This window comes from Notamacropus eugenii, chromosome 5, assembly GCF_028372415.1.
Source record: "Notamacropus eugenii isolate mMacEug1 chromosome 5, mMacEug1.pri_v2, whole genome shotgun sequence".
In the NCBI taxonomy this organism is placed as follows: Eukaryota; Metazoa; Chordata; class Mammalia; order Diprotodontia; family Macropodidae; genus Notamacropus; species Notamacropus eugenii.
This window is the reverse complement of record NC_092876.1, coordinates 219,534,565-219,548,175: the sequence shown is the minus strand read 5'-3', so window position 1 is coordinate 219,548,175 and position 13,611 is coordinate 219,534,565.

Here is a 13,611-nt window from a genome sequence, read left to right as displayed (position 1 = left end):
TTTAAATTTTATGCGTGTATTTGAGTATAGATGTCGGTGACATTTCATAGTTTCAAAAGTAATTGCTGCTCTGAGAAGTATAGATTCTAGTGAATTACATAGTCATAAGAGAAATGTGTTTTGTTTTTTTTTTTTGGTTTTTTGTTTTTCGTTTTTTTTTTTTTTTTTTTTTTAAGTTGTGGTATTATTGGTTCTATGCTCCCTGGAATATTACTGCTTTGTAAAAGTCCAGACTTCCTGCAGCACCTTCCTTCCTTCCCTGTATCCGGTATATTTGCAAACCTGGATCTCTCACTACTTGATACTTTTGCATTAGTTAAGGCAGAAAAACATTAGATAGCTCTGTTGGAAGAAGGGAAGATCTGCTGCTAGGAGTGTCTGAACTAAGTGCCATACTCGTCTGGGTAAGATTTGGGAAACATAACCTCTGTACATAAAGAAATAATCAGTAAACATCACATAGTAGACAGCCATTAAATTATAAAAAAAATTAATTTATGAAGAAAGACCTTTTGTACAGATTGAAAAAAAAGATTTTCATAGAGATATCTATATGATCAAGAGAGTTAATTTTTTATTTTTGTTTTACTAGTGCCACAAACTTGCCAGTGGTAACTTATTTGTCCGGTTCAAGATAACTCTGTAGTTTTGTTTCCTAGGACTTGTTGTTAAACGCCAAAAGACATTTTTGAACTGTAAATTTGATTAGATTGTCAGCTTTTTCTGTTTAATTTCTTTTGAAAAACTTTTGAATAAAAAAGATCTGAAAATGTTTGTCTTTTTTTTTTCTCTCCAGTGTTTTGAAGCAGGTTATTAAATGTACCTCTATTTTATTTCCCTTCTCTTCAAGAAAAGAATTGGTTTCAAAATGATTTGAATTTTATAGGGCTTAATTAAAGCCCAAAAATGTATTTTCTTTAATAAGTTAATCATATTAATTGGCAAATAATTTCACAGGCAAGAAAGAGAAACTCCAGTTTCTTAACTAAGGCAGAGTGAGTCCACATCACCAAAATAACTCATCAATGCAAGGAAAACATCAGTCACCCATAGCCTAAGGTGGGTCTGAGTCATGATGGCAGATATAGCAGATTGTATATGAGCTACCTATTAGGGGAGGAAACTGGAAATGTTGTTACTTCCTTCTTGCTATCTGAGTCATTAGTTGTCTGTTGTAAATTAGCCCACTCACCCTTTCTTTGGTAAACTGGGTAACTGATGTCTCCCATTAATCATCATATTGCCAGCTATCAATTATTGAGGATCAGGGACCTAAGCCCTTCATTTTTTCTCATTGCCTTTCAGCTATTTTGGTTCTTGTTTATATTTTTACTCTGCAGTCATGGAGTCCTAGGCACTAAAATTAAATAAGGCCTCATAGGGAACAAAGCAATTAGTTATATGAAGATCAGCGTTATATATTCTGCCCCACCCCTGCCTCTCTGATTGGCTTGTATTGTATGTACCAAGGTCCACTTTGCTGTCTCAAGCCTACTTGCTTATGGAATTTGGACAAAAGAAGAACCACAGCATTTACTTCTATATTTAGTCCTTTTCTTATAAAAAAGGAATTATTAATTCTTACGTGTTTTCAAAGGACAACTTCTAGAACTTTCCCTCATATTTTGGTTAGGAACTAGTTCTTAAAGGTAGGTATGCTGAGGTATGGGATGAAATAAAAAACAATAGTCAGTTTTACTCTAAGATGAAATACTTTGGCACAATTGCCTAGTATTAATTTTCAACCTCCCAAGAGTTGTCATGTAGATAACTACATTTGGTTAAAAAAAGGAAGAAACAAGCATTTATCAAGCACATACTGTGTGCTAGGCACTATGTGAGTAGAGGAAGTAAGGAAGAAAGCAGTGTGACAAAGGTAAGGAATATAGCTGGGCTTGTAGAAGTAGAGGAACTTTCACTTTTAATATTTCCATTAATGAGAATTGCATATGAAACCTCTGCTAAGTTCCTTCATTGAAGCTCAAAGCATTTCTTTGTTGTTGCTTGTATTTCATTCTTGAAGAGGACTGTGACATCAGGAAGGTGATACCATGACATGCAAGTGAATTGAAGTGAGGAAGGGCTGTACAAAGTCACCAGCCTCATTTTCTTCCCCAGAACCATCTGGTCCAGTGATAAGACATAGAACAGGACAAGTGGAGATGACCTAAAGGTGTAGGGGACAGCATCCTCTGAAGAACTTAATTTTTTACACTGGCACAGGATGGGTGAATGATCTTAACCACTTGGGGGCAAATGATGACACAGACTGCTTAGAATAACCAGCTACATACCTGGAAAATCACTAGCCCGTTGTACTAAAATAACGTATGTACCATCTGCTTTTACTATTTAGGTTTTCTGTTTCTATAAAACTGCAATTAACTCATGTATGTATCTACTATGTTAGTACAGGTCTCAGAACACCTAAGTTTGGTATCACTTAAATAGAGACTGCAAACTTTCTCTACCATTGGCTACTTAAATTCCAAAACCCTTTGCACGTACTGCAAGGGAAAACATTGAAAATGCCACGCATTTGTATTTTCATAAATAACAGAAAGTGGTTTTATTAGCCAACAGTGATTTGCTGCCCCTATTTGTAATTAACCTGATATTTAGCAGAAAAATTCTTCAATAATTGCAAACATTGGGGAAAAAAACAGATGGCATGAGATTGATTCTGGATTTATTACCTGTTAAATTGACTGAGTGTGAGATACTAGTACTATGATTTATTTATAAATTCTCTAAATGAGCAGTAGCATGGAGTATGGAAAGAGGACATCCAGAATGCCAGAACACAGGTGACAACTGTTTAGTTTACTCAGATGTTTTTTTGGATTCAGAATGTTTATGCCCCTAAATCTGACTCAGCTACCTAATTGCACTGGCAGCAAAAGAAAATCAGATCTTTCTTCAAAGGTGCTTCTTTTAGGTTATTCTGAGGTATGCTACTGTACCAACTCTGAAAGCTCACATATTAATTTCTAGGCAATTGATTCCAGTGGTGTTAGCTTCAAAGCATGGTGAATAATAGTTTATGTCATTGCCACTCTCATCCTCCCTTTAAAACTATGTGTTACATACTGGCTCATTGGATGGAGTGCTGGACCTGGAATCAGGGAGACCTAAATTCAAAGCCAGCCTCTGACTCTTATTAGCTGTGTGACCATGGCAAGTCACTTAACCTCTGTTTGCCTTAATCCATTGAAGAAGGAAATGGCAAGCCATTCTAATATCTTTGCCAAGAAAACTCCATTGATGGTATGGTCAACGGGGTCACAAAGAATCAGACACAACTGAACAACAGCACTGCTATGCAAAAATATAATCCTCAGATTACTTAAAAACACTTTTTAATATGCTAAGATAGTGGAGTTATGGGAAGCAGGAGTGGATTGTGAGTTGGATATTTCTGCTGTTCTGTAAAATGGTTAGAATAAATGCCTAAAGGAAGAATTACTCTCCTTGTCTCTTGCTTACTAAATCTATGAGATAAAACTCAAGGAAAAAATCAGAACACTAATCATTCTAGGTACAGCTAAGTTTTGAGCTAAGGCAGCAAAACTGGATGCAGTCCACCCAGAACTTTCCTAGTTTTCCCAGAGCCACATGGATGAGACACCTTAATGACGCCTATCCCCATCTAAATTCTTACTATGCAACAGTGAACATTTCGCATTGATATAATGCTTTAAGGATTACAGTGCTATCATGTATGTAGTGGAAGTAACATTTCCATTTTACATATTTTTTTAAAAAAATACAAAGATTTAAGGAGCCATTCCAGGCTCACTCAGACAATGTCAGTCTTCGAACCAATGATTTTTCTACTATATCTACTATACCAAAAGAACATAGCTGGAAAATCAAACACAAAGTTCTTAATTGAGATACATAAAACAACTGAAATAAGCGGTAAAAAGTACCAGCAAACATGAAACAGCTGGAAAAGAGTAAAGACGAGAAAGCACCTGTTGGTGCAAGTAGACTGAGGGGGAAAATTAGACTTGAGTAATACAAAATGTGTATCATTAAGGCCTGACCCTTGCCACTATATCCAAATCAAATGCCACCTTAATGAAACATTTTTAGAACCTCCACCAATGATTACCTTTAAGCTTGATTTACAGTGTGAAGATCACTGCATCTGGAATCTGAGGAGCTGTGTTCACATCCTGGCTCAGCCATTTAATATCTGTGTGACCCTTAGTAAGGCATAGAATCTTTCAGAGCCTCAGTTTTGTCATCTGTAAAGTGAGAGAAGTGGGTTGGATGACCTTAATGTCCTGCCAGCTTTAATCTATGATTCTGTGAATGTTACAGATTTCTAATGTATTTGTAATAACATATTACTGTTGTGTTTGTCTTATCTCCTTACTAGACTATAAATTCTAAGAAGGAGAGATAACAATGTGTTATCTATGTTTCCCCTTATAGCCAAGTGGTAGAATGGATGGAGTGCTATACCAGGACTCAGGGAGAACGGAGTTCAAATTCTTCCTCGGACACTAGCTAAGTGACCGAGGGCAATTCACAACCTCCCTGTATCTCAGCTTCCTCATCTGTAAAATAAGGGTGCTGGATTTAATGTCCTCTAAGGTCACTTCCAGTTCCAAGCCTCAGACACTATGGTCATATGATCCAGTTCACACAGATACAGGAGATCATTAATAATCATTGAAATGAATTGAATACTGACCCTGCAAATTAACTGTTTCCTCACTGTCAGAAAGATAGTACCCATTTTATTATCAGAGACCCTGTGCAGTAGTGAATAGTATGGTTGGTTTGGAGTCAGATCTGAGTTTAAATCCTCCCTCCCATGTTTCTAAACTATGTGACCCTAGGCAAGGAACTTAACCTTTATGTGCCTCTGGTAGCTCCCTAGGACTTTACCTGGACTAGGAAGGTGGTCTTCCCTGGCCAAGGCTCCAGGGCTGTGCTAACCCATAAAATTTTCCCCACATGTGGAAATTCACTTGCACAATATTAAGAAGTGTGTCACTCTTGTTTTTGAGAGGGAGCGTTATTGGCTAGGAGTTGGGAAAATGTGGGTCCCTTAGACCCTGCCAAGGTGACCCTGTGCAAGTGACTTAATTTCTGTGCCTCAATTTCCTCATCTGTAAGATAAGGGGGCTAGATTCAGTGATCTATAAATCTATGATCCTATGACATTTCTTAAGTCATAAACTAGTTGTGATCTGAACCTGTAGAATAGCCACACAGGGATAGAAGAAATGGGTATTTGTGTATGATTATCACATCCTGAATTAGCATGTAAAATCTAGTAATGGTACAAGTATAATATGTTTGAAGAAAAGATTATACTTCATAAAACCAGTAAATTAGGAGATCCTATGTATATGATACCTTTGTGTACATATATGCGCTCATGTATATATGTATACACACATTTATATATACATATGTATATATATACATATGTATGTATATATATAGATATAGATGAGGAGCAACATAGAGTGTGTGGAAGACCAGACTGGGAATTAGGAAATCCTGTGCCTGACATGTTATTTGTGTGACTGAACTAATCTCTCAGGACCATTCAGATCTTCACAAAACCTCTGAGGACCCTCAGGCAATTCTCTAAATTACTAATGACTTGCTGATCTTTCATTGGTAGAAAGAATTTCTGCTCTAGGAATGAATGAATGAATGAGTGTTAATGAAGCACTGTGTGCTCAGCACCAACCTTGCAAATAGGGAACCTGTCCTTGCTCTCAACGATATTATATTCTCATAGAAGAAACCATACATATTGGGGCCATTGGGGAGTGGGAAAGAGAAAAAGGGTTGGTGACTGGAACGTAGGGTAGCCCATTGACCAACCCTTTGCAAAGTCGTTGGTAGTATTAATTATATTGTCCTTGTGCACTCTTCCTCAGAATTTTTGAGTTGAATGGCTTAGTTTCTCAGTTTAAAGGGTGGAGCCTGGTAAAAACGAGATAGCATGAAGTTCAGAGGAATTCTCTACGCTGATGAAATCATAGGTCAGGAAGTAAATATACACACATTCACCTATATTCTGTCACAGAATTATATGATTGGAGCTCATTTTTACAGTTCAAGAAACTGAGGTGAAGCAAGACAATTTCTTTAAATGGTGCCACTGCTACAGCTTAATTTTTTCCATCCATAAGCCTATCAGATAATGATCTATAAACAAACATAAAGTGCCTTTTTTCCCCCAGTGCTAGGAGTTTTGGGAAAATAAAGATCCACTGGAACCGAAACAAAAAGATCCCTGACCTTATGGGTCAGATAAGTTAATAGAAACCATATAATATGCTTAACAAGAATTCAGCCTCTTTCCATTTCTCAGAAGCCCCTCTATTACAGAAGCAAGGTTCAACTATTGTGGGAAATTGTGGCAACTGTGACAATAAACACCCCACCCCCTTTGAAAAGGTTGCTTCTCATTCCCGCAGAAACCAAGCTGGCCACTGAGTTGGACAGACTGGGATGATGTTACTTGGATGGAATGCTGGGGTTGGAGGAGGACTGAGAGAAGACTGCCCTGAGGAAGCATTACTAGTTTCCCCCAGGCATGTATTTAAAATCCATGATTCTGGTTGTCCAACCCGGCCTCTCCTTACCAGCATCAACTAAACCTGAAAGGGGTGAAGGGGGCAGTGTGAGTGTGAGTTCTCTGGATTCTCCATCCTCTCCAGTTTCCTCTTTCCAAAATCCTTCCCCCCAGCCGTGATATATTAGATGGTTACGTGTCTCAAGGTCAGAAACTGGGACATTTCGCATCTTTGTAGTTTCCCACAAATGTCCAACACAAAAGGGGCTCTCCATCCATGTCAAGACTGACTCTCCCGTCACCCCCCACCACACCAGTATACCTCACTGAGCATATGTTTCTATATTAGCCTTGGCCAGGTGGAATCCTAGCAGGGAGGTGGGCTGTCATGCGCACCGAAAGACCCACTACCATTCTTCCCGTGTCCAAAAGTCTTACAAAGTTAGAATATCTTTGGCAGGGAGGAGGAGGGGAGGCAAAATCTGGGGCTTGTGGAAGAAGAAGAGCCAAGCAATTCCTTCGCTTCAAATACCTTCCTGATGAAATAACCACCCATCATCACTGGGAAAACAGCTCAGTACAAATGACTGTGCCCCGCAGACTATCATCTATTCCAGATGGCGGTCACGTGACCAGCCTCGGGGGAGAGCTCGCAAAGTCCATGGTGGATTTCCTAGTACAGCTGAGCGCCCCAAAGCTCCCACCGGGAAGAAGAACCTGCAACGTATCCAGTTCTCTGGCTTGGCTGGCTCTGCACCTCGGTGAAATTTAATTCCCTATGAGCCCATGTGGACGCATGCATGCGCGCTGCGCCCTCTCTCTCTCTCTCTCTGTCTCTCTCTCTCTCTCTGTCTCTCTCTCGCGCGCACACACACACACACACACACACACACACACACACACACACACAAACTCTCTCCCCCTCCCTCCCTCCCTCTCTCTCTTTCTTTCTCTCTCTCTCTCCCCCTCCCTCCCTCTCTCCCTCCCTTTCTCTCTTACCCTCTCTCTCCTTCTCTCTCTTCTCCCTTCCCCCCTACACACACACACACACACACACACACACACACACACACACACTGATGTTGCAGTGTGTGTGCCTCTTGCTCCCTCAGTCTTTGAAGAAGCAGAGATGGTTTTTGTTTGAACCACTAGAGGGAGAGAGTTTCATTATCCTTTTGCCTTAAGCTCTCCAGAAAGAAACAAAAACACTCCTGGGGACTAAAGACCCAGACCTGTGAAGGGGCATTCCCAACCAAAGTGTTTTCCAAACAGAATACAATCTTTTTCTGTCCCCCAAAGACCCATCTATTGCCCAAAGGAAAGAACTGTCTGGCTCTTATGAGAGAGCAGGGAGCACTCTCGGTTAGGTTTTAATTTGAAGAAAAGAAGCCCCGACAATAACCATTTCCCGGCACAGCCAGCTTTATCATCATTAGCATTATTGTACAGGCTGGGAAGTGACTATAAGGATGAATGATAGCTCACAGAGGGTTGGGCAGAGGAAACTGAGTAACAATTTGCTCCCTCATTTGGCTGGTCAAACTTGGCATCAGGCACTTTGATAGTAACAAAAAAAAAAAAAAAAGCACCGAGTGTCTGCAATTTCATCACTCAGAAAATTCCAGACTGTGGAACTGTCATTAATTGAACCTACATTAGCCATTGTTCATTCACATATGATACATTTCATGGAACAAAATAATAGAATCTTAGATTCAGAGAGAGACCTCAGTAAGCATCTCTCCTAACCCTTGCTTGCACCTCTGTAAGTAGTTGGTGACAACTGGTCAAGTGGTTGGTCACTTCATGTAGCTCTCCTTGAATACTTCTGGTGATGGGAAGCTTACCTTGTAAGACATCCCATTCTACTTTGAAAATAGCTTATCATTAGAAAGTTCTTTTTAGCTGTGATATAATCACTGGTTTGAGAATCTAGACAACCTATGATTAGATACTAACTCTGTTACTCTGTGACCTAGAGCAATTATTTTACTTGGAGCCAAGGCATACCTGATCTCAAATCTAGATTCAGAAACTTACTAGCTATGTGAACCTGGACAAGTCACTTTACCTCTGTCTGCTTCATTTTCTTCATCTGTAATATGGGGTTACAAATATGATATTTGTAAAGCACTTTACAAATCTTAAAGCACCATATAAATTTATCATCATCATCATCATTATACTTCTCTTTGCCTCAGTTCTTTATCTATAAAATGAGAGAATTGGATTGGACCATCTCAAAAGCACCTATGAACAAAACTGACTTCTGCCTAACTTTTGCCTATGTAACCTAGAGTAATAGAATGTCATTGGATTTAAAGCTGGAAGAGCTTTAGAGAACACTTGGCTTAACTATCTCATTTTGCAAAGTGAGGAAATAGCAGCCTAGAGAAGGTAAGAAGGCAAATCGTTCACAGTCAGACCAGTAGTATAAAAGCCAAGATTTGAACCTAGAATCTCTGACTCAAAACTTCCACTTCAGAGATTTTCAGCCATCTCATTTAACTGTTCCTGGATTTGCTCTTCCATTAGACTTCTCTGTCTGCTCCAGCCCGACCTGTCTACAGCCATGCTGTCTTGGATGACTCACTTGTTACTTGGCCTTGAGCTATTAACCTTTACCATAAGCTCATAGTCTGTAAGCACTGACTCCCTGCTTTCATCCCTCCATAAGTTCCTGATTGGCCCACAAACTCCCCTCCATAGAGAAGATGACAGCCTCCTACCGAACAGAAAAATGAGAAACTATCCAAAGAGAAATCTTCCCTCTTCCTAAATCACTTAAAATGTCTCACGTTCCTGACTTCCTTTTATCCTGTGGTCCTTTTCTTTGCTAAGACTAATATTGATTTCTTTAATTTAGTTTTTAATTTTTTAAAAATAACCAAATATTTACATTCTTCTTCATCTTCCTCAGCTGAACAAAAAAAAATAAATTTTTATAAAAACATATACATAGTCAAGTGAAGCAAATCCCCTCATTGTCCTTGTCCTGAACTTCTGCAGTCAGAAGGCATTGTTCTTCAGTGTTCTGGAGTTATGAATTGTGCTTGCATTGTTCAGAGTTCTAGGTTTCTTTAAATTATTTTTTCTTTATAATATCATTATCATTGAATAAATTGTTCTGGTTCATCTAATTTAATTTTACTCTGAATTGCTTTTTATGGGTCTACCCAGTATCTGCTAAAACTATCCATTTCATCATTTCTTTGATTCTTTAGGGTATAGACCTAGTCGTGGTATCTCTGGGTAAAAAGATAGATACAATTTAGCAAGTTTGGGGAATAGTTCCAAATTGTTTTCTAGAATGACTAGAACAAAACATAGTGCCGTCAATGGTTAATTAGTGTTCCTGTTTTCCTGCAACTCTCCAATATTTGCCATTTCCTTTTTTCATCATCCTAGCCAATCTGATATGACATGATTCAATTCAATTCCATTCAGTAAACATTTAGTAAGTGTCTACTATGTACCAGGCACTGTGCTCAGCACCAGCGATACAAATAAGAAAGATAGTTCCTGCCCTCAAAAAGCTTACAATCTAATGAAGAAGACAACACAGAAAAGGAAGCTGGAAAGGGGGAGTGAGGCACCCAGCCCAGCAGGGGGCATCTTGTTCCAGGGCATTTTGTCCCATGGAATTGAAACTAAGCAAAGCAGAGATGAGTGAAGTGAACTAGAAGTTATTTGATTTGGATCATTTTTTTCCCATATGATTATTGATGGTTGTCATCTTTGCTTTGGAAACTTCCTCTTCATAGCCATTGACCATGTTATCTAATGGGAAATGGCTCTTAATCTTATACATTTTAATCAATTCTTAATATATATTAGATATGAAACCTTTATCAGAGAAACTTGCTAAGGATACTCTTTCTACATGTGTTTTTGATCCCATTCTTTCTGTGATCTTTTTCGTCTTCACTTTGCAGTTTGTGTCATATGTCCTTTCCCTAAGCCCATTCCTGTTTTTCTGTAAACTTTCCACAATTTCACCAATTCTTTAAAAAAAAAAGTCTTCTTCATCCTTTCTACCTAACCCAACTATTCCTCCATTTCTCTCTTGTCTTCCTTGAATGGTTATCTTTTTTAAAAATGATGTGCACAAAGAAGAAAATGACTCACGTGTCAAAAAAATATTTATAGTGAATCTCTGTAGTGACAAAGAACTGGACGCTAAGGGGGTTACCCATCAACAGGAGACTGGCTGAACAAATTATAAAGTATATAAAAGTAGAGGAATACTTCTGTATCATAAGAAATAATGGAGACAGACATACAGACTTGTACGAAGGGATGCAGAATGAAGAGAGCAGAATCATACAATAACTATGATGCCGTAAAAAACCAACAAATGTGTAAGTCTTAATAACTCTGATCAATGCAGTGACCAACCATGATTCTAGGGAGGTAATGAATGCATGCTACTCACCTCCTAAAAGCAGAATCGATGCACAGAATGAGGTGTGTGTGTATGTGTGTGTGTGTGTGTGTGTGTGTGTGTGTGTGTGTGTGTGTGTATTTGGACATGGTCAGTATGGGAATTTGTTTTTCATCTCTATGCATTTTTGTTTACAAAAACATTTTGGTTTTTTTCCCCAATATGGAAAGTAGGGAAGAAAATAAAATAAATGCTTATTAATTTAAAAATTAAAATTAATTTCAAAATTTAAATAAATGGCATTTACATACAAGGGTTCCACTTCCTCACCACCTGTTCCCCTCTCTCTCAACCTCTTTCAGTCTGGTCCATCAGTCTTTTGAAATTCCTCTCTCAAAAGTCAACAACATCGGATCATCAAATCAATGACTTTTTTTTTGTCAATTTTAATCCTGTTCAGCTTCTCTGACTTCTCTAACTATTCCCTCCTTTTGCATGCTCTTTCTTCTCTTGGTTACAGAAATACGAAATGGTTCAAGGTTCTTCTTCTGCCTCTCTGTCTTCTCTTTATATGACTTCTTTTATTATACCTTCATATTTCTCCTGAACCTTTGCAGGATTCCCCAAAGGATGTCCTTAATATCTTCTCATTTCTGTCTATAGTTTCTCCCATGGCAATCTCACTTGTCTCCCACATCTTCAACTATCATCTTTAGACGGATAACTCTCAAATCATATAACATCCCTGCCCACAATTCTGATCTCCAGACCCACATCTCCAACAATCCAAGAATATCTGTACCTCTGTGTTTCACCAGTACTTCAAACTCAACATGCCCCAAACTGAATTGATAGTTTGTCCTAAACAGAGTCTTTCTTCCAATTCCATTATTGCTATAAATAGCATTACTTTTCAACTAGTCTCCCATGTTGAAACTCTCAATGTTAACTTTGTTTCTTCCCTCTCTCTGCTCTCATGCCCAATTAGTTATCAAATTCTATTGATTCTATTTCCACAAAAGCCTTTTTATATGCCTCCTCTATTTCCTACTCTAGTTCTGGTTCTCATAATTTCTGGACTGTTGCAATAACCTATTTCACCTCTTTTTTCTCTCCCTTGTCAATCTTTTCTTCATGCTATAAAGCATTTCTTTGCATAACAATGTTATTCCTCTACTCAAAAACCTTCATTGATTACCTATTCCCCATTCAACATCATAGAAATGCTTTAGCTTGGCATTGTCTAAAGTCTCTTCACAATCTGGTACCCCACCCCTATCCTTTCCATTCTGGCAATATTCCTCTACAGTTATCCTCTTTTATCCATAAAACATGCTTTGTTCTTTCAGTGTTTTGTTCATGCTGATTCCTATGCTTGGGATAGCTTCCTTCACTTCTGTATATATTGAATTGGGTGGGGAGAGGGGGAGAGGAAAGATAATGGCTTGAAAAGATAATGAAGAAGCCATTGGCAGGATCAGATATTAGGGGGGACAAGTGGACATCTACAATCTACCAGACAGTGGGAGAACCAGGGCTGTCATGGTCACTCTTGCTATTGCAGTACCACTAACAACTCGATTAGACAATACAGAAATGAATTTTTCAGTCAAGGTTTTCCAAGGTTTTCAGTCAAGGTTATTCCCTGACTGGGAATAAGATGGTATCATTTAGTTCCAGCTCATTAAGAAATGAGAGTGAAGTGACCAAGGAAGAAACAGTATTCTGCCAATGATACCCTTATGTTTGAGATGGCATAGAGTCCCATCCAGAACAAAAGAGTAGGGCCCAAGCGCTGATTGATTCTGAAGAGCTGGGTGATTATGTTTCCTAAGTCAGGACAGGAAATGGGTAGAGAACCCCTATGATGTCAAGTCATATCCAAGAAGGAGGAATCAGTGTAAAGTCACTCTCCAGCCCCTCCTTCCCCCCCATACGCTATGAAGAAAAGGGGTGAGATATAACCTAAATGGAAGATGGAAAGTCACATATGGCAGGTAGCTCTGCCAGAGGATGCCCAGTTAACTTTGGGTTTACTGGCTAGATTTCTCCCTCCCCTCCCCTCTGCTCCTCTCCTCTTCCCTTCCCTTCCCAGAAACCTTAAACCTACTGCACTCTGAAGCCCATAGATTAGACAACACTAGGCCCCTGCCTAAGGGCTGTTTTCTGGACCCTCCTTGCTTGAAAGTGATTATTAATAGTAATTGTTACTGTTTCCCTCCCAACCTGATATAGTTATTTTTCTTTGCCTCATTAAAGGGGCCATCCCTTGATGACTTCTTAATCAGGCCCATTCATTGAATGGGCATTACTTCACCCTAAGTGAGTATATGAATAGACCTTGACCTAAAGAGGCCAAGATCTCCCATTGCATTCTGGGCCATCTCCAGTCATCCTGAGGAATATCTGGTCACTGGATCCAGATGGCTCTGGAGGAGAAGGGAAGCTGGTGACCTGCACAGTCCTCCCTCACTCAAAACCAAGTCAAGTGCAAGTCCTGTCATTATTTCTCTGATGGCATGGTCTTCTTCAGCAACAAAGGACCAACACACATTTGTCCAACGCACCCCAGTATTTTCACAGACATGTGAAGGATCAGTCTATTAAGAAGGACTGTAGCAAGAATTTTGCCAGCAATGACTAAGAAAGATTGTTGCAGGACAATCTATTCTTA